The 24,602-nt window shown below is 36.9% G+C and overlaps 1 protein-coding gene across 1 annotated transcript in view; it reads right to left on the bottom strand.

Moving 5' to 3' along the window:
* Positions 1-367: 367 nt before the first annotated feature.
* Positions 368-24,602, bottom strand: part of LOC135204074 (mannose-binding protein C-like) — a 226,400-nt gene continuing 202,165 nt past the window's right edge. The window contains exon 6 of the mRNA XM_064234057.1: positions 368-501. The gene's annotated coding sequence lies outside the window, so the exon portion shown is untranslated. The remainder of the gene's footprint in view (positions 502-24,602) is intronic.

Genomic DNA, 24,602 nt, shown 5'->3' with positions numbered 1-24,602 from the left:
TTGCACCTCATTTTTTCATAATGTTTTTTCTCTGCTGGCTACGCTGCGCAAAGATGACATTTTAGAAGTTATCCTTATAGTTTCATTACTCTATTTTACGAAACAGTCGAAGAAAAAAACAAGGAAGAGATTCAAATACAGAATGGGAGGAGGAACGACTTTAAGGGTAATAATAATGTGAGTCGATGAATAATCTAAGTTCACCCCAACTGTGAAATTAAATTGAGAAAACTACAAACAAACATGCGCCATAGAAATGAGTAATCTTAAGTACCAGCTATTAATAAACAGCTGAAATATTTAGCTATCCATTTTTGAACTACCAGTTCGAGAAACTTGCTTAGCTAGAGTAAAGACAAGCACCTACCTTTGGGACGTTACGTACCGTCCCGAAGCTCGAACCAAAGTATCTTCATTCTGCATGCTTATATGGTGGCGAGTGATGAGAGAAGATGGCCACGGGCTTGAAGACGGCAAGTCTAAATATGGCGTTCTTTACCCCTGTAAAAGTAGAGACAAGAGTATTATGGATCAAGCTCTGAAGGAAGGACAGTACTTCGACATATATCAAAGAATTTCAGAAAAGACGGAATTGAAATCGTTATACCTTCACCAGCTTCACTCTATACAGAATATAGATTTTATTAATGTTATATCGCTAAAGAATTTCCAAAATCCCGTCTCTCTCTTTCCCCCTCTTCTCATTTCATAATTTCATCAAACTGTCTATAACTCTAACTCTCTTTGTATTTACAAATTCTACCACACTTGATTTTCACTTTATCTTCTCACATGATTTTCATATTTGATTTCTTCTCATTCATAGATTTCTTGTCCCCCGCCTCCAGTTCCCTCATCCATTCCCTCTCCTAACATTAACATTTCGGGGGGAGGGTTGTTTAAAAGCAAAAGTCACGGATTTGTTACCGTCAATGGTCATGGAAAATAATGGTCTGTGTGGCTGGCGAGGACTCATAAGCATTAACAAATAATGTGAGAGAGAGAGAGAGAGAGAGAGAGAGAGAGAGAGAGAGAGAGAGAGAGAGAGAGAGAGATGATAATCGCAGTAAATAAAAAAGACAATACAAAATTGTAAATGAATAAATGGGATATTAGAAAACTGTCCTTAGTCATCACTGTTGGACATTTCGAAAGTTTTATTCTTGATGACCAAAACATAACTTTAGTTATTCTATCAGACCATAACTCCTAAAGGCACCTCAAAACATTCCAAAACACAGTTTAATTTATTATTTCTTTCACGATCGTTACACTTTACTTAATGACTGTTATGAATTATTTCTGTTACGGAAAAAAGCTGAAAAAATTAAAGTTTTTGCTTTTTTAAAGAGTGGGAATCATCCTGCTAAAAAAATATTCAATATCATCTAACTCGAGGTTTCGAAATATTCCAAAAATCTTATATATTTCCTTTAAAATATATTATGCTTATATTTTAGTTTTTAGTTTTACATCTCAATTTTTTTTAAATATCCCCTCTCGAAACTATAAGAATAGCGTCGTTATTAGTTGATAAAGAGCATAAACAACTATAAAATGATAATAGGACAATGAGTTTAAAAAATCAAAGTGGAAATACTAATAATAAAAAATAAAAACTACCCAGTAGAAAATCAAAGTCTCCCGCCACCATTATCAGGATTTCTACATTAAATATATATATATATATATATATATATATATATATATATATATATATAATATACATATATGTATGTATGTATAGTATGTAGTATGTATGTAGTATGTATGTATGTATGTATATGTATTACGCAAAAGATACCTCTAAACTGATAAGATAAAATGTATAACTTTAAAATCAATTAATTCAAAAGACAACCTTTCGACATTTCATTAGCATAAATCTACAATTAACATGAGTGTGGAAGAAGGATATCAAAATCGTGACGCCGAAGACGTGATGTCACTGATCCCAGGCGGTGTCATTGGAGCGACTGTTGATTTAAACGTCACCTGACTTCATCCAAGAGGTGGACGTCCTTGGCGTTTGTAATAGACTGGAATCCAGTCTATACTCAAAAAGTAATAATCCACTGAAGAGAAGAGGAGGAGGAGGAGGAGGAGGAGGAGGAGGAGAGAGAGAAAAACGAGTTTTACCGAAGTGAATCTTGAAACGATTCCATGTCACAGGGAGCTTGGGGTACCTTGGACACCCCGAATGACCTTATCACGCAGACTCTTCTGTTCACCTTCCTATGAAATGCAAAGGTGAAGAAGAGTGGAAGACGAATAGTAGAGACCACCAGGTTGCTTAAATCGTTATGGCATCCGATTAAAGAATGAAGTTCGGATTCCTTTAAAACAAACGACTTTGTTGACAATTATATTGATATACTTCATTTGGTTTTCATGTTTAGTTACCATTTTTATTTCTTGGATATTCTAATGCAATACAAATGTAGAGAATACTTCTGTTCAGCACCTAAAATCTGTTTTTAATCTGTAGCGTCTGTTTGGCTAATTTATCCCACTGAAAAGCACTATTTTGCACCGTCCCACACTAGGTTTAGAAAATAGGTTTTGTTTACTCTAATGATAAAATTGCAGGAGTTTGTTGGAACTCTCTCTCTCTCTCTCTCTCTCTCTCTCTCTCTCTCTCTCTCTGTAGCAATTATAAGAAAAGAAAAGCAATACTGAAATTTCAGTCCAACATAAGAGGACTTGAGCAACATTTTATAGCCGTTTTTGTTTATCGTCACCATTTGGTAACAATCCTGCAAAAACTGAATTATTATTGGTTAAATATTAATGTTAATTACATAATAAAGACGCAGAAACATTCTGACCACTTTTCCTTCAGAAAAGAAAAGGCATCGTTTATAATGATATTTCCGAATCCTTTTCACGACTTTAAAGAACAACTGAAAACAGTCTGATATAAACCACACCATCCTATCGAAGCACCTTGGAAGTTCAGGCAAAAAATCATAACAGATAAAAACAAGTAAAAATGAACCCAATCGAGTTTTCTGTACGGCTTATAATGTTGTATGAAACTCTCAGCCGTGGTTCACGAAACTCTCTGTATTGCCCCATGCAACTTTCAACCACGACCCGATAGTGGCCTGTGTTGTTGGCACCGCCACGATCATGGCTAAATTTAACCTAAATAAAATAACAACTACTGAGGTTAGAGGGCTGCAATTTGATGTGTTAGATGATTGGAGGGTGGATGATCTACACACCAATTTGCAGCCCTCTAGCCTCGGTAGTTTTTAAGATCTGAGGGTGGGCAGAAAAAGTGCGGACGGACAGACAAAAAGCCATCTCATTGGTTTTCTTTTACAGAAAACTAATAAAAAAATCAGCATTATTAACATTTCTCAGATGTAATACATCATCAAATCGTCTTTTCGTACTCAACAACCTTTCAGATCTCAACGAGATTCCACTTCAGGCCAGTCATGGTAATTACGAACTTGTATCTTTACTCATAATAGATAATCGCGGGGCAATTATTCCCTCACGATGGTTGCAGGAGTGCTGGGAAATATGAAAATTGAGATAATGGACGCGAGTAATTAGAGATAAGTGCCTTGGGGTGACGTCTTATGTTTCGATGGTGGAGCATTTTCCTTCGATCACTAATGCTGAAGGAAGGTCTTAAAGGGTTGTATTGTGCAAATATATAATTAAATGAAATAAATAATATAAAATTTTACAATTAATCAATTTCCCTGAATTAGTAATGAAGCAAGAAGGTAATAAAAGGGTTGTACTTTTCAATTGAATAAAAAATACACAAATAAAAAATATTAAAAATATATATACACAAATATATAATATATATTATTATATATATATATATATTTTATATATATATATATATGGGTTATATATGTATTATGTACATATAAGAAATTTATATATATATATTTTTATATATTATAAAATATATATAAAGTGAATCAATAATGAATCATTTTCCCAGAATCACTAGTAAGGCAAGTAGGTAATAAAAGGGTCGATCTTTTCAAATGAATAAATAGATAAATAAATACGTAATTAAATCAGTAACTAAATAAATAAATAAAAAACAAACAATAAAGTAAATAAATAAAAAAAACAATAAAGTAAATAAATAAAGTAAATAAATGAAAATAAATAAATTAATAACTAAAAATATAAATCAATATATAATACTAAACAATTCAACAAATAAAATAAATAAATCTTACTTCTCATGCTACATGAACACATTTGGTAGGAACTTGGAATTTCTTAAGAAACGAGCAAAACTCTTCTGTGTGTGTCCGCATGATTACCAATCCCTCAATCATTGTCACTACCTACTATGTAACAACTTGGAAACTGAACAAGTTCTGGGGAAATTTTGCATTTTCAACTATCCCGGAAGCGTTGTATTTCAAGCTAACTATTTTTTTAAACAGATTTTTTTACTAGTAGAGACGGCCTGTTCTTTTAACCTCTATTATGATGAATGTTGCTGCGTCCAGGCTCGCTGATATTGTGTCGCCAGTTTATGGGATGAATAAATCAACACTATGCGCGCTCCGCGCCAAAAAGTTGGCGTAGTTATTCTTTACATTTAGTTTGTTTTTTCCTCAACACAATTTTAGCGTATGCATGTATTCTGTTTGTTAACCTTGCCTCTTTATTGCTCATTTCCTCCGAATTTTACATTATGTTTCCGTCTTTCTTATGAATAATAATAGTAAATACTACTACTACTACTACTACTACTACTACTACTACTGCTACTCTTACTAATAACAATAATTTTTTATACCAAGTATGTGAGTAAGAAGAAAAATAAGAGGAAATGAAGAAATGAGATGTAAAGGCTTTTGCAACTAACTGGGGGATGTAACGGAACAAAAACCTACCATAGCGAATTAGGTGTTTTTTTAGCAGACACTAAACTTATCGGAAATCTTGCTTTAAGATAAGTAAAGGATAAAATGATGATTTAGCTTAGGATATACAACCGTTACAGTAGCTTTTGTAAGCCATTACTCTCCTGAATTTTTGATGAACTATCTCAGTCTCTTTGTCTCTCTCAGACGTATGCTGACGCAGGCAGCAGCATAAAGGTACGAGGATTATTCTATTATTAAGAATATTATCTTACCAAAAAAGAAGAGTTCGTGGCTGCAGTTCATTATTTCAAAATTATCCTCATGTATCCTAGCGAAATAAATCAAGAAAAAAAAAAATAATGGTAGGATTTACGATTAAACACTGTTTTTTTCGCTGTCTACAAAAGCAATTCATAATCACGCTCCTTCCTTGTGTATTAAAAGAAATAAAATAAAATATTGTGCATCTTGATTTATGAAGTTATATTTCAAGATTGGGAAGTCACAACATGCTGGGCTGCGGGCCTTGTCTTCGAGGTAAACCTTGTAGCTAAGAGATTCCTTGGAATTCTTCCAAATTTTTTCTTCTTCCAAGGATCGTCTAAATATCTGCGATCTCCTCAGTATACCCGAGTGGTTTCGGTCTGATAATTAGGTGCCTCGTTCTCGGAAATCGTCTTCATTTTATTTATTATCATTCATAGTTATTCATCAATTTACACCATTTGTTTATTAACGTATTCTTAGAACAGGTTAAAACTTATTCCCGACTACCATCAGAATCTTCTGCTTTCTTCAAAACCATTATTTTTCCTTTGACTGTTACTAATACTGTTTCAGTACTTGCTTCTTCGTATATTTTCATCGTATACTTTAAACCCCAATATCTGAAATACCACAGAGAGGGTGAACTTGCTTTGACGGATTTCTGCAATTACCGAGTTGATGACAAGTTTTTCTTTATTAATTTTTATTTTTGTTTTGTGAGGCTAACTCCGGATTAGTCATAATCATTCCTTCTTTGGAATCCACAGATCCAAAATAAAAAATCCAAAAAAGGATTTTCTCCAGCTAGAGAACACGAGACACTTGAGTGTGGTTGAACACGAAAACCGACGGATTAGGGGCCTTAATCAAGGACTAAGTATAGCCAACGATAAAGGAGAAAGTGAACGACGAGAGTCTGTGTACTTAGTTGAACAAACTTCTCCACGGAGGAAACAAGTTCACATTGTCCGTAAGGTAGTCCTGGCTGAAAGGATTGAATTTATGTATAGAGAGAGAGAGAGAGAGAGAGAGAGAGAGAGAGAGAGAGAGAGAGAGAGAGAGACGTTTGTTCACTCATGATTTCCAAATTTCCCGGATTTTTTTTTCATGCGTTTTAAGCGCTTTAGATAATAATGAGCGTATGAAGGTACTTACTTTTGGTGATAGCTCATCGTGTATTCTATCCCTTATACTGAAGCGGATAAAAAAGGGGAAAAAGTGATAAAAGCAGAAAAGGCGACGCTGTTTTCCCCCAAAATCGACTTTATGGGATTGGGAATAATCTCGGTGGCGAGAATGGAAAGTGAGCTCCCTCTCCAAAAGGTCTTGAGCTTCGGAAAAAAAAAAATGGATTTCTTTTTCTTTTTAGTCTTTGCGGCCCGGAAAGAAGGAAGTAGTTTTTAAGCCAAGCGATTTTTTTAAGCTCGGAGGAACTTGCCTCTCCGCCAGATACTTTCAGATTGGCATTTTTCTGCGTATTAATTGTATAAATCCACCAAAGTATTATTACATTTAGTGTAGTATAGATAATTGAAATTTTTTTTAATAAGTAGACGACAATATTCACTCTAACGACGTGTTAGGTATAGTATTAAATCAACCAATTACAAATCAGCCAAATATCTTTCCTGAATTTACGGAAAAGGAAACTGCCAATTACCCGCGACTCAGAAACGTTTCTTTCTCCTTTTGAAAGTGGACAGACAGGAATGACTCAACCTATATTCAGGTAAGTAAAATCCGACGATGATGAGACGTGATAGGTTATCGCTGCTGAATATATTTGCGCAGAAAATATTCAGATCTCATAACGGGCCGGGCAGAAACCACTTTCAAATTGAGTCAGAATGTGAAAAATGTTCCGTCAGTTCCTCTCACCAGCGTTGGTCTATACACCTAATTTTACACAAGTTGTTCACAACTCATTCGCGATCATAAGAATTAGCCATAAACGCTCGTTCCGCGTAAATGCCTTTTACGCCCCATAATGCCAAAGGCAATGCCCATCGACAGGTTCGTCTGCTTATTGCCTAAATTACCCTTTCACTACGCTTCATAAATCAATCAAAATCATCCCGAGCTAATGAGCAACGTCGTGGATTGCTTGAATGAGACAGGTGGCCATTAATGAACGACTCTCTCTCCCCTATAAAAGGTGTGGATGAACCAAGTCCCGCACTAATGCGATGCAACCTGACGTCTAATGATCAATCGACGAATTATAGATGACTCAACACTAAATGGCAACTGACAATAAAATGTTCAATCAGCTAAATTATAATAAATATCACTCGTTGCCCAAAGTAGCTTGCTGTTCCGAATCGAGAAGCTACGTCACTGAACCCTGAATAATTGACCGATACACACGCATTCAACTCCTCTCATTTATTTCCGGTGTCCAAGTGATCCAATTACATTCAAGTGACTCACATTGATCCTATTTAAATCATTGCTTATCGTGCAATGCTTCTTTGTGGCAATCTGATCAGCTAACGTCGACTCGCTGAACTTATTCAGAATGAGATAAATTCTGTACTGGGTTCTACAAATGGAAAGGATGTTGATTAAAAGGGATTTCTCTCTCTTGGATAGCGTGGTTGGTGCTTCCGATGTCCTTTTTGGTTCCTGAATTGATAGGGCATGCTCGTACGGTCAATTTCTCAATTTCACGTGCAGGCTGTGCGTCTACGCCATACTATGTTCTTACATAGTACATACGTACTACATACATTTATTAACAACGTGGACGTTCAGTCAACAAGGTTTATGCTTTTATACTTGCTGTACATAAGAATGTTTACTAAATATGCATGCATACTGCGTATATGCAGGTATGTTTGTTAAACATACACTAATTGGAACTACCGGATGTACAGACCAACAATAATATCGATTAACAGCAGTACCAAACATTCATATAATCTTTCGATATGCCGAGACTACTCGAACCTTTCCGGAGAGAAGTGATTAAAGGCATTTTGTTTTTGTTGACAAGACGACCTTGGGAAGACCATAATATTATATGACTGGTTTGGAGGTAGTTTGCTCACCTGTTCTTCAACAATAATTATGCTGGTGGTGTTAATCACTTTTATTTCTTTTTAATTACCAGTTTTGATGTTTTATGACGGAAGGTTCTCGACTTGACTTTCTTTCAAGCGTTAATGAAGAATGTTCAAGTGGGTTTTGGCTCATCGTGGTTATTTACAGTGGTTAGCAAGGATTAGCAGAGATGAAATAAAAAGGGAAAGAGAGACAGGAATGAGTAGAGACTGAAAAAAAGACGAAGGAATATCATATCTCTCATGCAAAACAAGAAATCCGAAATGTAGCGCTAACAGACGCTTAGCCTTGTGCGGTCTTGACAAAGATAAACGATCACAGAACAAAGTCTGTGCACGATGCAGTTCTTCACTGAAGTAACAGAATTATTTTTCATCCTTACTGATAGCACTGAATGAATAGATATCAAATTTAGGCTACAAGGCCAAGCACTAGGGTACTGTCAGCCATTCATTAGCTCTTAAGACAATGATAAGATGGAGTTCGAGTGGTTGGATAACAAACTCCCGATCCAAAAAAATTAATGAGATGAAGTAAAAGGATCGAAAGGCGACGTTCCGAGATTGCTCCACCGTTTTACTAAGGAGTAATAGTTAGAGAGGCTGGACAGCAAGATGGAAGGTCAGGTGAATGGTTAAATAGCGGTTGAAGTTAGGTACCAAAAGGACGCTGCAAAAGCCCGTTAGTAATGCAAACAGTGCGAATAATCATGGCAAAATAATTATTAAATGAAATGCACTTTGTAATTGAACTGGGTCAAACTCCGGATAAGAAAGTCACACTTTCTCTGATGTAAATCTTCAGGATTTCTGTATACTAAAAAATTTGACTGCACGTCTGCAAGTATGCAGTACATTATGGTAGCGAGCTTGCGCGCCTAGAGTTACATACGTGCATCCACACAAAGTGCTCAGCTGAGTTCATCAATTCTTGTCTTTCCAGATTAAGAAAACGCCCCCTGTCACTTTTCTTAGGGGTTGAACAGAGTTGGGGGAGGGAGTTGGGAAGGAGGGAAGTGGGTTTTGATTTTGAGGCTGCTGTTTCTACTACACTTTTACAAAGGGGGCATTGTTATCATAATATGTATTTATTAACAGTAAAGGCATGTATGACTAAACACACTTATCCTTGCTTGATGTATGTATATAGGATAATGTATATTTTCAAGAATACCATATATATATGTATATATATATATATATATATATATATATATATATATATATATATATATATATATCCTTGCTTGATGTATGTATATGATAATGTACATTTTCAAGAATACCGTATATATATCATATACATATACACACACACACACACTAGGCACACACACACATATATATATATATATATACTATATATATATATATATATATATATATATATATATATATAATATATATATATACACACACACACACACACACACACACACACACACACATATATATATATATATATATATATATATATTATATATATATATATATTATATTATATATATATATATGGCACATACTGGAAAGAAAGGCAGAACCCTTCGCGTGCCAGCATTATCATGCAACATCGCAAGGGGCATATAACATGAAAAAAATCTAAACGATGACGGAGACTGCCAAGAATATTCTTGATTAAAGGTGGTAGAAACGGCAGTAATAACAACACTGCTTTCCTAGGAAATACTGACTGGTGGACGAAGAGAGGAACAACTTATAAGATTTCTGTTGTTCATTAGAAATGTATTCTGTATATCTGCCTTTATCTTCATGACTGAAGACCAGATAAAGGCTGTAGGTTTACTCGTTTAATATTTTGATATCTGAAGAATAGGTTTTGTATGAGATAATTCCAATTACATATGCATCTGGTAAAAAATAGGACCAGTAGTTTCGCTACTCGCTCTCTCTATACACACACACACACACACACACACACACACATATATAGTATATATATATATATATATATATATATATATATAATATACTTATATATATAATACTATATATCATATATATATATATTCATATGACTAATCAACACATAATTACGTGTTTCACATAGATATATTCTTGTCTCATCCGGATCGAACCCGGGTCTCTCAAATAAAAGCCCAGGGCGCTACCAACTGACTCTCCGATGTGTTAGATATATATATATATATATATATATATATATATATATATATATATATATATATATATATAAATGTGTGTGTACATACGTGCTCATGCTAATGATGTATATTTCTTGTACGTTTGTTGTACTTTCCCTCTAAAGAAAATTTAAAAAATGTATTGATACACTGAAGCAGAGTTACGTCTCATCTCTCTCTCTCTCTCTTTCTCTCTCTCTCTCTCTCTCCTCAGGGATTACCCAAGGCGAGCGAGGTTAAACGGAGGTCAGCGAGATCCCTTTTCCCTCTGCCCGTGAACACTGCATTCCAAGCCATTTCGATTCGTATCAGAGTGATTTATCGCCGGGGCTCTTCGGGCGAAGGAGAGAATTCATTACGAGGCACAAATTGACGGAAACGACCGCTGGCGAGGCGCAGGAACGACCAGCAATGGCTATATCCTGGTTCGGTCCAGTTATTCCCTCTCCTGATCCTCCAAGCTCCTTACCTTTGAAACGCTGGTATGGGTCCTTATGAACTGTCTGTCAGCATGAGAAAGGCGATTGTGTTTTGAATATTGATAACGAAAGGAAAATAACGAGAACGGAAGGAACATGACGAGTTAGTCGTGGAAATGAGAGGAAAAGAATGATAAGGGAATCAGACAGTAAAGAGACAGAATTTACCGGAGTGAAAGATGATGCAAAGAACTAATGGAAAAGATGACTATATGATAAACCCATATGAATGACCTTCGTCTCGTTTTCCTGGCACGTGAATATAAGAAAACGAATTGAAACTGAATAAAGGAACAGGGAAGGACGACGAATCTGAAAACTCCAGCAACCTTGAAACGCCACTGAAATGAGACAAAATCCTCGAAGGAGAGAGAAAAAATATCTTTTATTCGATCGACACCGATCCGTCCCGATTTCCCGTCGTATTCGGGGAAGTAACGTATACCCTTCATCAGATGAAACAAAAAAACTTTTTTCGTGACGCTGAAAAATTGTCTGCTAAATCCTGAAGACGTGTTTGCTGGCAATAACGAGCAGTTTAATAACGCAGAGAATTGGGTAAGGACAGCCGCAAAGACCTTCGTCATAAATGCGGAAAAGACGAAAGCGGAATCGCTTGCCTGTGACAGAGCAGTTTCATAAAAACGGTTAAATCACCTTAACTGAAAGGAGAGACCTTCCTAACAAAAATGGTTACATCATAATATCATGTAAAGAGATCTTTCTTAGAAAGTCAGAGTCACGCACGTAATAATGCGCTTATAGTGCTAATAAAAGCACGTCCAACTTAAAGGGTTAAATCCCTTCTCTTTCTAATAAGTTGTGGAATCCTTTTATCCAGCAACAAAGGACCTCTCTAGCTATGTTGGATCATACTCATGAATGAAAATACAGATGAGTAATCAAGAAAATAGAATAAAAGGGAGAATCATACGGATTAGAAATTATATTTAAGGCAAAATGCAATGCCAAATGAAAGCTGAATATATAAAGTCCAAAATTTACGAACTGAATTGAATGGTAATTTCTCAACAGATCTACGCCATGTTTCACGTGAATCAAGATAATATTACAGCAAAGACTGAGTTGAAATAAACCGATAGCATCAATAATAATAATAATAATAATAATAATAATAATAATAATAATAATAATAATAATAATAATAATAATAATAATAATGAAAACGGCAAAGATGACATTTTACGAAGGCATTTTCGAATAACAGTTTCCCGAATCACAAGGAATATTTGACAGACACGACCAAGCAATTAGCAGGTTAATCAACCTGAGATGATTGACTTGTCCGAGATGAAGGAGGAAGAGAGGAAAGAGGTGATATAGGGTGAAAAAAAACGAGTTGAAAATGAACAAAATACAGAAGAGGTGATATCAAATACAGGGTGAAGAGAATGAGTTGAAAAAGGAGAAAAATACGAAAGAGGTGATATAGAATACATGGTGGAGAGAATGAGTTGAAAAAAGAGGAATATAGGTGATATAGGGCTGAGAGAACGAGTTAAAAACAGGAGGAAAACACGAAAGAGATGATATAGGGTACAGGGTGAAGAGAATGAGTTGAAAAAGGAGGAAAATATGAATGAGGTGATGTACGTAAAAGAGAGAGTTGAAGAAAGAGGAAAAGAGAAAATAGGTGATATAGGGTGAAGAGAAAGAACTGAAGAAGGAGGAAAATAGTGAAAGGGGTGAAATAGGGTACAGGTAAAGTGCAGAAAAAGAGAAGCAGAGGACGAAATTCAACAGGAAAAAGAAAGAAGTGAGGAAACATGAAAAAGGGACAATATGGAAAAGGGTAAAAAAAAGAAAGGCAAGAATAAAAAAGAAGGGAGGAAAAAGTAAAAGTAGGGAGAAGAAACGACGAGAGGCAGGTGTCGCTCGAAAGTCTGGAAAGGTCGATCGTTAATGATCAATTGTCGAAGCATAATGTTAATGAGAATAATTATATGGGTCTGGTTGAAAACCTGTTATTAAACTGATTGAATTTCTGGCTGATACTAATGCACCTATCAAAAAAAAATTATATTTAATTATATAATAGGACCGGTACTATGCTTTTCGATATTCCATAATGCTGCTAATCACTCGCTTTTACTTTCGTTGAGGGGAAATTCACAAAAGAAACGATTAAGTTTTATATGTATAGACATTTTGTGACATCATCTCTAACTTACGAGATAGCAGAATTGAAACGGAAATAAAAAGGTAATTTCACCAAAGCAAAAAGATTCTCGTGACTGAATCAGCAATAATGACTGAAAAATAAGAAAAAAAAAAAAACTCAAGTGAACATTTAACTATTCTGTAAGAATTATTACACATCTTTGCTTGCCTAAATTTCAAAAGTGATCAGCATAAAATGAAATCTCAGTTTTCCGATTAAAATTCAATCACTTGATTATCACTACAATGAATGAACCTTAAAGTCTATGATAATGCTACTTAAAACAAAACATGTGGTTTACATAGAATGGTAGTAATAACTGACACTTACGTACATACTGTATCGTATTTCGGTCGTTAAATGCCGGGGCACACGGCGATGATTTAAGTAATGTTCTAAAACGTGTCAAAATTAATTTTCATGAAAGAGGGGGTATATACCGCTCACAGTATCAACAGTTAGATAATAGGTTTAGTAAGGTCTGTCCTGCAAGAGTTCTTTCTGTGGTAAACGCCGGTCGTTACTGAATGCAAAATTTAAAGAGCTAAGCTACAATTAGTTGAGGAATGACAGACTACAAGGGAAATGATAAAAAAAGGAGGTTATAACTGAATACATAATTTAAACAGGTAAACTACCTAGACACAAAACTACAGGCTATTATTTGATACAGAAAAGACTGTAATTAAATATAGAGTTTAAACAGATAAAGTATTGCAATTCGATGGTAAATTACTGTTTACCGGGTAAAACAAACCCCCACCCCCGCTCCCCCCAAAAACAGGTAATAACTGAATAAGGAATTTAATTTGATTAGTCACAGTTGTATAAAAAGGCCATTTATTTGTACTTCCTACTTCATTCAGGTGAGCTGGCCTTTTGCCAGCACCGGTTCTTGTTCCTTGAATGGTCTTTATTAGTTCTAGGCGTTTATCAACTTCAGGAAGAAAAGCGCTGACAAATCCCGAAAATCTATTAGAAAATGCAGCCAATTTCCAGAGAACATTTTTAGACATATCAGCACACAAACATTCAAAATCAAACAAGAGACGAAAAGGAATAATGTTTGGAAAAGAATGATTCATGTCTTTTTTATAGTTTTATTCGTAAGGTTGAGTATCCTTATTGTAAAACCATTTTCGAGGGACGTGAAAAAAAAAAAAAAAAAAAAGCGAAATCAGCGTGGAAAACCTTTCTTGGATATCGTCTGGGTCACGGTTAACCATCACCATTCCAAGGGATTAACCTCCAAACGGCATTCAAATCTCTCCGGGTGATCGCAACAGAGGATCGAATTCGATTCCACGCTGAGGACTGCAAGATCAGAATCCCTTTCCAGTGCTTCCTCTTGAGCAGCCGTCACGAATCAAAACAAATGGAGCTTTGTCGCTGATGGCCAGACTGTCTTGAAAGGGAACTAACTGTTCTTGGATTGTGATTGACGCGTTTGACGAGTTTAGGGGATACTTAGAAAATATTGGTATCTTAACATAGACTCGATTTTTTGGTGGACGTTGAACTGATAATCAATAAAAAACCAAGATAATGCCACTATAGCAGTACATGCCATCGAATATTTTTGGAATTATTTTTGAGTAATGATTGACGCTTTTAGAGAATTTCTTGTTTTACCCTTGAGAAGGAACAGTCTCGATTTTTTGGGACATTCAGCTGACATTTAAAAAAAATAAAAAAAAGGCGCAATAGAATGGAATTCCATCGACACTGAAACATCCACGTGAATGATGTTAACAAGCAGTTATTATTCAAACAATAACTGGTTATAATTGATAAAGTTCCCTTTGTTATGACGATGAAAAGTAGAGCCCGGAAGAGAAATATTCAAATAAACGTATTCCGAACAATTCATAATATTTCTGAATAAATGAGCATGCAAACTGTACATTCATGAATTTCATTTTAGCTACAATATTATAAACAAGCTTAGTATGACACGATACATGGTTTGTGTTATCTGAAACCTGTTTTCTATATTAATATCTAGTTTTAAACAAAATTTGTCGTCAATCTTAAGTAACTTTCGCCTGATGACATTAGTGTTTTCGATTACAGCTACTGCTTTTCGCGTTTCATATAGAATTTGTCTTATATCTTTATTTTCTTGGGACATAATGGAAAACATTGGAAAGAAATTCATCGCACCCGCCTTCCCCTCACTCTCCTCAGTATATAAGTTTTCCAATTTACCACATCGTTATTCATTTCTGACAGGACAGCACTTTATCCTCGGTATAAAAGCACGAACGTTTTCAATCACTGTATTTACCGTCAAACTGGTAGACGGATTACAGTCACAGGTTTTATCTCAATTCCAGGAAATTGTATTTCTGTTCTTTATGCATATATATATTCACGTAAGTAAGTTCTTGATATAGCATGTTTTTAAGCTGTTTAAATTTTAAAATTTTCATATACATACACAAACACACCCACACACACACACACACACTCACACACACACACACACACACACACACACACACACACACATATATATATATATATATATATATATATATATATATATATGTGAGTGTGTGTGTGTGTGTGCGCACTTGTGTGTGTGTGAGAGAGAGAGAGAGAGGAGAGAGAGAGAGAGAGAGAGAGAGAGAGAGAGAGAACTGAAAAGAAAGGAAAGAGGTTGCATCTGAAAATAAAAATGTAAATATTTACAGACAAAAATCTCAAAAATCTGCAAAGATAAATGAAGAGATACACTGATATCATTTAATCTCTAAATCTATTCTATTTTGCGTAAAAATATGCATAGTAAAAACACCACGACCACAAAAGCCACTGAAGTAGGAACACTCTCGACATACCTAAGTATTGACCAAATGCAAGACACAATTATGACCGCTTTCCATAAGAAATGTACTATTATACAGCACAGCACCTTTACCAAGACCGCAAGCGATGTCAAAATTGAGCAGTAATGTTTATCACTACTAGAGTATTGCAAAAAACATTTCTGCGGCCCCATCTGGAGAGATCATGACGTAATCAAAGACTGGAATTCGAAATCATCATCTTACACTTTCTAGGGGAGCTGAATGCTGTGACCAAATACCCACACTTGCTTTTACCAGAACAGTTCCAAATTGGAGCAACTGACTTTTGATTTCCAAGCAACACTGTCTCATATCTAGTTACCATATTTGATTTGATTTGATTTATATATGTTTTCGGCATTAAGCCAAGCACTGGGGCAACTAAGGCCATTCAGCGCTGAAACGGAAATTGACAGTAAAAGGTTTGAACGGTGTAATAGGAGGAAATATAAAACAATTATTAGGAGAGGGTGGACAGTAAGATGGTAGAAAGAGCATATGAAAGGAAGCACAATAAAATGAAAGGAATGAAAGTAGTTGCAGCTAGGGGTCGAAGGGACGCTGCAAAGAACCTTAAGTAATGCCCACATTACACCGAATGAGGTGCACTGATGGCACTAACCCCCGGCGGGGGTAGTTACCATATTTCATGAATAAACTTGGGAATATCATATCACCGTTCGCCTTAATATATCTTTTCACGATTTAGGGTGGCATAGTTAAAATGTCCTTACGTCTATTATTATGATCATATTATATATTAAGCTATTCACAAGGGACAAGCACACAGGATCCACTGACTTGAAATCCAAGCTTCCAAAGAATGTTGATTTCAGCCTCCCACCGCAGACCCCACACTGCAGCAGTAACTGATCATGGTACAGGGCCAGTGATTTTTCATCGCCCTGAGGGAGACGCGAACCCGCGACATCTGAGTGGCATATACGAGACTAACCACTATATTAGCGGACCAGTTGATAACGCCACATCAGCTCCAAATCCGACCTTTATATTGAAGGTGTTCCTCAGGATTCTCTCTTATCCTTACAGCCATTTACGCTTTTATATTCCTCAAATCATTTAGGCAAATCTTGTCGTATTTTCTCTTATGCAGACGCTCCCATTCTTGATATTTCGCCAATACCTCAAAAATTCCAGTCTGGAACTCATCGTGAAAATCCTGTTAAGAATTATAGGTACTGATCTGGAGAGTGTCTTGCCATAAGGCTGACAAAACCTGCGTCACTGGATTTTGAATTTCTCATTAATAACTCTTAAAACTTTTCTGTAATGTTTTGAGATTTCGGATATGCAATTCCTTACATCTTTGAAGAATAACGTCGATTACGGCTTGGACTGTTGAAATAAAAAAAAAAAAAGGGTGGGGGGGGTGGGGGTTGGTGGGGATTGGGGCGGGGGCCAGGTATTTCATTTCTATTTACTATTTGACTGGTGTTCCTGATGTATTTAGAACTTGTCTACCTGTGGTTAGAATATCTTTCCCTCTTACATTTCTCACCTGCAGTTTGGCTCTTATTTACAGCAGACATTCTTCGGTAAAAAATTCACCGTTCCTCAAATCGATGGGGAAAATAGTGACATATAATCATTTGTAATATTTGCAATAGCCAATAGTAACTAAAAAGTGGCAAATATACTAACATATTGTAATATATTAACACTATAAACTAATCTATTGTGGACAATTAACTTTACTTGAGCAGAATACCAGATTCTAAAATTACCCTCTGACGCAGGCAGATGCAGTTTTGGTATTGCATCATCTCCTTAACTGTACACGTCTTGTCATCGGGATTCCAAGTGATTCGTGTCGAAGGTTTCTTGCATAACAGTTCATTCAAAAAGCAAGCAACAAATCCTTCAAGAATTCGTAATAAATTGATCTTTTCTCTTACACAGATGCAGACATTCTTTCAGTCCATCGTCTTAAAGCTAAGGAATTGGAGTGACATCCATATACTACTGCTCATATAATCGGCATAATTCTGTAAAATAAGATCAGTTTCGCATACACCCCTCTCTTTCTGCTATACTTCCTTGACAAGCGAATAGTTCTTCCGTTGATCCAAAATGAGAAATCGCGATTTCACGGAGTTTTTCGATTATGTGGACAATTATTTTCTTTACCAAAATGATGCTTGTTTAAACCCAAATCAACAACAATACATTGGATATTCTTCGTTAAATGTTTAGTTTACAATAAAAATTTCGATTGCATGTCTGATGCTGTTTAAATAATAATTTGGTAATCTCTATAATAAATGTTTGGGTAAAAACAAAATTACGTCGTTTTAAAATAAATACAATGTACTTTCACCGTAACTCTGTTCCCAAACTTACGGGAAGAAACAAAACGAGTAAAATTACAGAAAAATTTCTTCAAAACATCCTTAATAAAAATAAAGAGAGGATTCTTTAAAAAGAAAGGGGAAAAAGTCGCTTCACGCGAACTGATGATGTAAGTTCCCCTACAAGAATACATCACCGTGAATATGTAAATTGGATTTTGCCGTCAAAGCGCGGTAAACAGGATTCTCCCGCCCAAGAGCGGTTTTAAAGAGTACCATAAAAACGGGCGGTAAACAACAATTGAATCAGTGGTAATCGCCGCTGAGTGGCTGAGACCAAGGTCGCCTTGGCAGTAAAACTACTGAAGCAGAGTCGAGTGACAGGAACAACATGAAGTCTCCTCAGACAACCGAAGATGATTGGGCAGAGGGCGGTTGTGTGTGTGTGTGTGTGTGTGGGGTGGCAAGTTATTACCTCAGCACACGTATTCTTTCGCAACTGCGAAAAGGCACGAGATTTTGACAAAAGCAGGTGTCGTGAATTCTCTGGGGCTGGGGGTGGGGGTGGGCTGGGCTGCAGGGTTAATATCCTGGACGGTTTTGGCATGTTGGCTGTGACGACATAACCGTTCTTTGTAAAAGGGTATTGTTCTGCATTTCCCTTTACCTCGTCTTCCTTCTTCCCAATGAACACAATACTCTTTGGAAGCTTGGATTCCAAGGCAGTTGTCCCTGGGGAGCTTGTTCCATACGAATAGGTTTTATCTTCTGAATCTCCTCCTCCTTCCCAGCTTTAACCCATTTTTATATGGGGTCGCCGTTATGAATGAGTCGTCTCCATCGATTTCTGTCCTGTGCATCGTTCTCGTTAATACCTTTCCATAGCATATCTTCCCCTACACGATCATGCCATCTCTTTCTTGGTCTTCCCTTCTTCCTTCTACCCAGCACTTCCATTTCCATCGTATGTCTTCCAACATGATGTTCCTCTCTTCGAAGCCTTCCCTCCTGTATTTTCTTTGATATTTCAACTACCTTTGTCGATCCTCTTATATACTCATTTCTAATGTTCTGAATAATAATAATAAATAATACTAGGAAAGTGAATCTTGGTATTGCTTGGTATCAGAAGCCGACACGTCTGTGCATCTCCATTTGTTATTGCCTATCCATAACTTCTTTCAATGAGGCATTAGGGAAAAAGGCGCCTTTAATTAACACATAAGAAATATTCTCCTAATATCTTTTTCGTGACGTTAAAGTCACAAAAGGTAAAGGAAATAAAACTGAAAAAGGTTTAAAAGCTTTAAAAACAGCTGCATTATCTTTCTTAACATCACGAATTACAGTTCTAAAATTGTTACTATTCTGTCGTTTCCAGTGTGTCCGAAAGCCAGTTGATAGAAGGAAAGCAACACACAAATGAAAGAATATGATTAAAAGGGTTCGGCAAGGAAGAGCAAATCATGAAATACACTAAAGAAGGGAAGAATATGAGGAAAAAAAAGTTAGGCTGTATAGCAAATGACACTGGCATATCAAGACGATGAATGAGGGCGAACGTCTATGGAAATGACGGTGGATGAGGAGTTTTAAATATTTTACAAGTTCCGTTTCATATCCCCTGGCAGAGAGAGAGAGAGAGAGAGAGAGAGAGAGAGAGAGAGAGAGAGAGAGAGAGAGAGAGAGTTGGGGTTTCCCAGTCCTCCACATCTTCGTGAATTATGTCCTTATCGACTTGTGCATCTCCCTCTTTCCTCGCCCTTATACCCTACCCTTTACCCGTCTCCTCCTCCTCCTCCTCCTCCTCCTCCTTATCCCTCTAATCGTCGTCCCCGATTTCTCCTTATTCCTCTTCTCCTTCACTTTTGTCACGAAGTCCGGGGATTCTCACGCTTGCAGAAGCATCCGGTGTCTAAATCATTCCCAGCATCAACAGTCACCAACCAAGACTCATCCGACCATCTCCCGACGCCCAACACCCGACGCCCTGTCCCCAGCACGCCCCTTTTTCTTCAGGGCGTTATAGGAGATTATCGAGAAATGAAATTTCCGCAAAAATTGTGGGTTATGGCTTGAGACGAGCATGGCATTTGATTCACTTGGGTCCTCCTAACATTTGTCACGAAACCGTTTGCACGTAGGACTGAAATAACTCTCTTCTGGGCAGAATAATATCCGTTTTCTGCGAATAAACAAACCAGCAAATATTTACAGCCAGCAGGAGTAACGGTTCACGTTATCAGGTCGACACAAGTTCAGTGAGAATAACACAATTATCTCCCTGATACTATGTGGACAAAATGATTTCCAGACTAGATATTTAAACAAAAAGTAAGCAGTCCTGGACTGTGCTTCTTTCTATAACTGAATATACCTGGACATACTTATGACATACACTTCCGCATTTGGGGACATTGCTTAAGCACAGATAATCTTTGCTGATAATATGCTTGCATCATGACGACATTGAAGGGTACTCTAGATACACAGCGATATTCTAACGAGTGAGAAACGTACGGATCTTCCTTATACTTGATATACGGAACGGCCGTGTGCAGATAAAAGAGGCTTGATAAAGACAGAGAGAGAGAGAGAGAGAGAGAGAGAGAGAGAGAGAGAGAGATCATTCGGATATCGAAGGCAGAAGAGATGCTGCATCATCTTCTCGTTAATCCCTATCACGTCCTGAATGTTATCTGTCACGTGCTCCCCCCTCTCTGTTTTTTTTTTTTATTCCTTTCGACGTCGATCTGTTCTTTGTTCACTTAGGTGCTGTAATCTTGGTCATGTGGTCAGAAAATAGGCGCATATTCATAAAACAAAATGTCCACATGCAAGGTCTATTGTGCCATAAAGCATATAAAAATAAGTACATGCCTACAATGATAAATGTAGCAATGGACTGCAGTTACGGGCATATGCGGTGTTTTTAAGAGTATCCCGGTTTTTAAATGCTAAGGATGAAAAGGAAGTACAAAACTCGAGGCCCTTTGCGTCACACGACGTTGGAGGTGATAATGATGATGCTGCAGATGCAAAATGGAAGAGCTGGAAAATATGCCTGGAAAAGATGATAAATGTGTTATCAACAAATGACTATGATGGTGGTATGTAGCAGCGTTTCCCTCATTCGTTGGCGCATGCGAAGGCCTTGGGACACCTCGGTACCCCGAGGTTTCTGCAAATACGACGTTATTTGATAATGTTATGAGTAACTGTAGTTTTTCTTGGAATTGACCATGCACGCTCCGAGGCATGAATGGCGATTTCATTTTGTTTCTCAGTTCGAATAAAAGCAAGTTAATAAGTTTTGAAAACGTTTAAAAGGAAACCGTTCACGATATTCCTTTATGTTATTTTGGGCTCAAGCCTAATTCACATTTTCTGCCTTATGGAAGCTGCTTTCATTTTTAGAAAAGGTGCAGAACTTTATCTTTTTAAGTTTATTGTTTGATACTGTTTTGTTTGTTTGTTTGTTTGTATGGTGTTTTTACGTTGCATGGAATCAGTGGTTATTCAGCAACAGGACCAACGTCTTTACGTGACTTGCGAACCACGTCGAGAGTGAACTTCTATCACCAGAAATACACATCTCTCACTCCTCAATGGAATGGCCGAGAATCGAACTCGTGACCACCGAGGTGGGACGCCAACACCATACCAACCACGCCACTGAGGCGCTTTGTTTGAAACTGTCCGTTTCACAGATGTGAGAGAATATAACTTTGGACACAGCCTTAGTAGGAAAGACAGATTCTTTGTGATTATGAAATCCAGAGCAAGGAGAAAAATATAAATGATTTTTGTCTGAGAATGGCGATGGGGCAGGGAACCACATACCATTTTTTTTAACCCGCACATGACAAACAAGAATCAGATAAAAACAAAAGAAGGGAGAACATTCTGTCCGAAGCTTGAATGAAGCCTTATGGGATTAGCTGATCTCCATAAAATTCTGCGCAATGGAGTTGCCTCGTTGGTGTTACCAAACCGCCCGGAAAGTACACATCTCTAGAAAATAGACTTTGAATGGATACGCATCACTGAAGATACATAGAAATGGGATAACAAGATTAATTATTAGACGAAATAACTTTGAGTCTCCCCCACCCCCTCCAAAAATAAAAATAACAAAAGGAGGGACTCCTCAAATAAAAGCCTTGAAAATATTTTCGAAGAGATCACTTGAGCGAAATATAATCTTTCAGGTGACACAGGATGGAGGAATTAAAAAACTTCGGGAATGGCGGATAACAGACATACAATGCTTTCGGAAAAATCAGATGAGGACAATATGAAATTTTCAGTGACCTGGAAGAGAATTAGCAATTTTTGGAAAAAAAATATACCAAAGGAAGCTGTGCACTTGAAAACTTGCAAAACCTGTGCCCTTTTCATAAGTAAATTAAATCACATTAAGTTCTTTGGAAATGAAATGAATATTTAAACGCATATTCATGAATGTACATCGGGCTAGAAAAATGAGATATGTACCTCTTGTAATGTACGTCAGTTGTTTAAAAAACTTCTCGGCTTTTTCTATAGATTGCTTACATTTGCTCTAATTACCTGATAACGAGCAGTGACACAATCACACATATTGTCAATGACATACGAAAATTGAGAGAGAGAGAGAGAGAGAGAGAGAGAGAGAGAGAGAGAGAGAGAGAGAGAGAGAACTTTCTCTTTACAGAAAAGGGGAGTTAGATTTTGGCTGTATTTACGAAAAGATCGACATTTAGAGAAGAAAGGATTCTCTCTCAATAACGCATAACTTTCTCGTTTAAGAGAGACCTTACCTTACAGACCTTACAGTTCGTTCGGGTTGCCCCAGGTCCCTCAGTGTGAGGCGCCTCTAATGTCTACCAGAGAGTTGCTAGTACATCTTCCGGTATATTTTGCATCTTCCAATCTTGGATGGTCTGGGATGCAGTTTAGATATTTGTCGAGCTTATTCTTAAACACATCTACGCTCACTCCTGATATATTCCTCAGATGAGCTGGCAACGCATTGAATAGACGCTGCATTATCGATGCTGGTGCGTAGTGGATTAATGTCCTGTGTGCTTTCCTTATTTTTCCTGGTATAGTTTTGGGGAGAGAGAGAGAGAGAGAGAGAGAGAGAGAGAGAGAGAGAGCTCGAGCCTTGATCTCTGGGTTTCTAAACACGAACATGGCCTCGGAAAAACGATTTTTCCCAGGCCATAAAAACTACTCGTTTCAGATGAAAACTTAAAAGTTTATTACAATACAGGGTTATGACATCCTTCATCATCTGCATAGACTTAGGAAAATGGAACTACACTGGAGGCCAGTGAAATGATAGGGAACGGGACTGGGAGCATTCAAAGGGAAAGGAAGGAATAGGTGGAAATAGGATGAGATGGAGAAAACGGAGAGGAGGTATGGGACGAGCAAGAAAAAGGGGGGGAGGGTAAGTGGGAATTATTAAGAAGCTGAAAAAATGAAGAAAAAAGGAGAAAGAAAAATGAAAAAAAGATAAATAGGAAGAGGAGGAAAAAGATAAAAGGAAGGAAAAAGGGAAATAACAGGAATTAAGAGGGTGTAAAACTATACAGAGAAAGAAACAGGAGAGGGAAAAAAAGCAACAGAAAAATTGGAGATGGGAGAAAAGACGGGGAAAATGTAGAAGGTAGAAGAAGAGGAAAAAACATAAAATGGGGCGAAAGAATAAATGGGAACACCTAAAGAAGAAGGAAAGAGAGAGGAAGGAAGCACGACTGGAAATAGAAGAAGAAATAGTAACGAACGTCATGTTCATGTCAAGCATGTGGGAGGTCTTATAATGAAGTTATCATTTCACAATATGAGAAGGAAATGTCATATTGATCTTTGTGAAAGGGCTTTCATTTCCTTCATAGAAGAAACTTGGCTTTCTGTAACAGAGCAAAGCAATAAGAGAGAGAGAGAGAGAGAGAGAGAGAGAGAGAGAGAGAGAGAGAGAGAGAGACCCATAACAAATCAATCCAGGACTGACATCGAACTACAATTATTGTCAAATGTAGACAAACAACTGAAGTATAGTTTGTTTGTTTGAGAGAGAGAGAGAGAGAGAGAGAGAGAGAGTCCTATAACAAATCAATCCAGGAATGACAATGAGCTAAAATTATTGTCAAATGTAGACCAACAACTGAAGTATAGTTTGTTTAAGAGAGAGAGAGAGAGAGAGAGAGAGAGAGAGAGAGAGAGAGAGAGAGAGAGAGAGTCCTATAACAAATCAATCCAGGACTGGCATCGAACTAAAATTATTGTCAAATGTAGACAAACAACTGAAGTATAGTTTGTTTAAAAGAGAGAGAGAGAGAGAGAGAGAGAGAGAGAGAGAGAGAGAGAGAGAGAGATCCTATAACAAATCAATCCAGGACTGACATCGAACTAAAATTATTGTCAAATGTAGACAAACAAC

This window comes from Macrobrachium nipponense, chromosome 44 (genome assembly GCF_015104395.2).
Source record: "Macrobrachium nipponense isolate FS-2020 chromosome 44, ASM1510439v2, whole genome shotgun sequence".
In the NCBI taxonomy this organism is placed as follows: Eukaryota; Metazoa; Arthropoda; class Malacostraca; order Decapoda; family Palaemonidae; genus Macrobrachium; species Macrobrachium nipponense.
The sequence above is the reverse complement of the archived record's forward strand: the minus strand, read 5'-3'. Positions and strand labels throughout refer to the sequence as shown.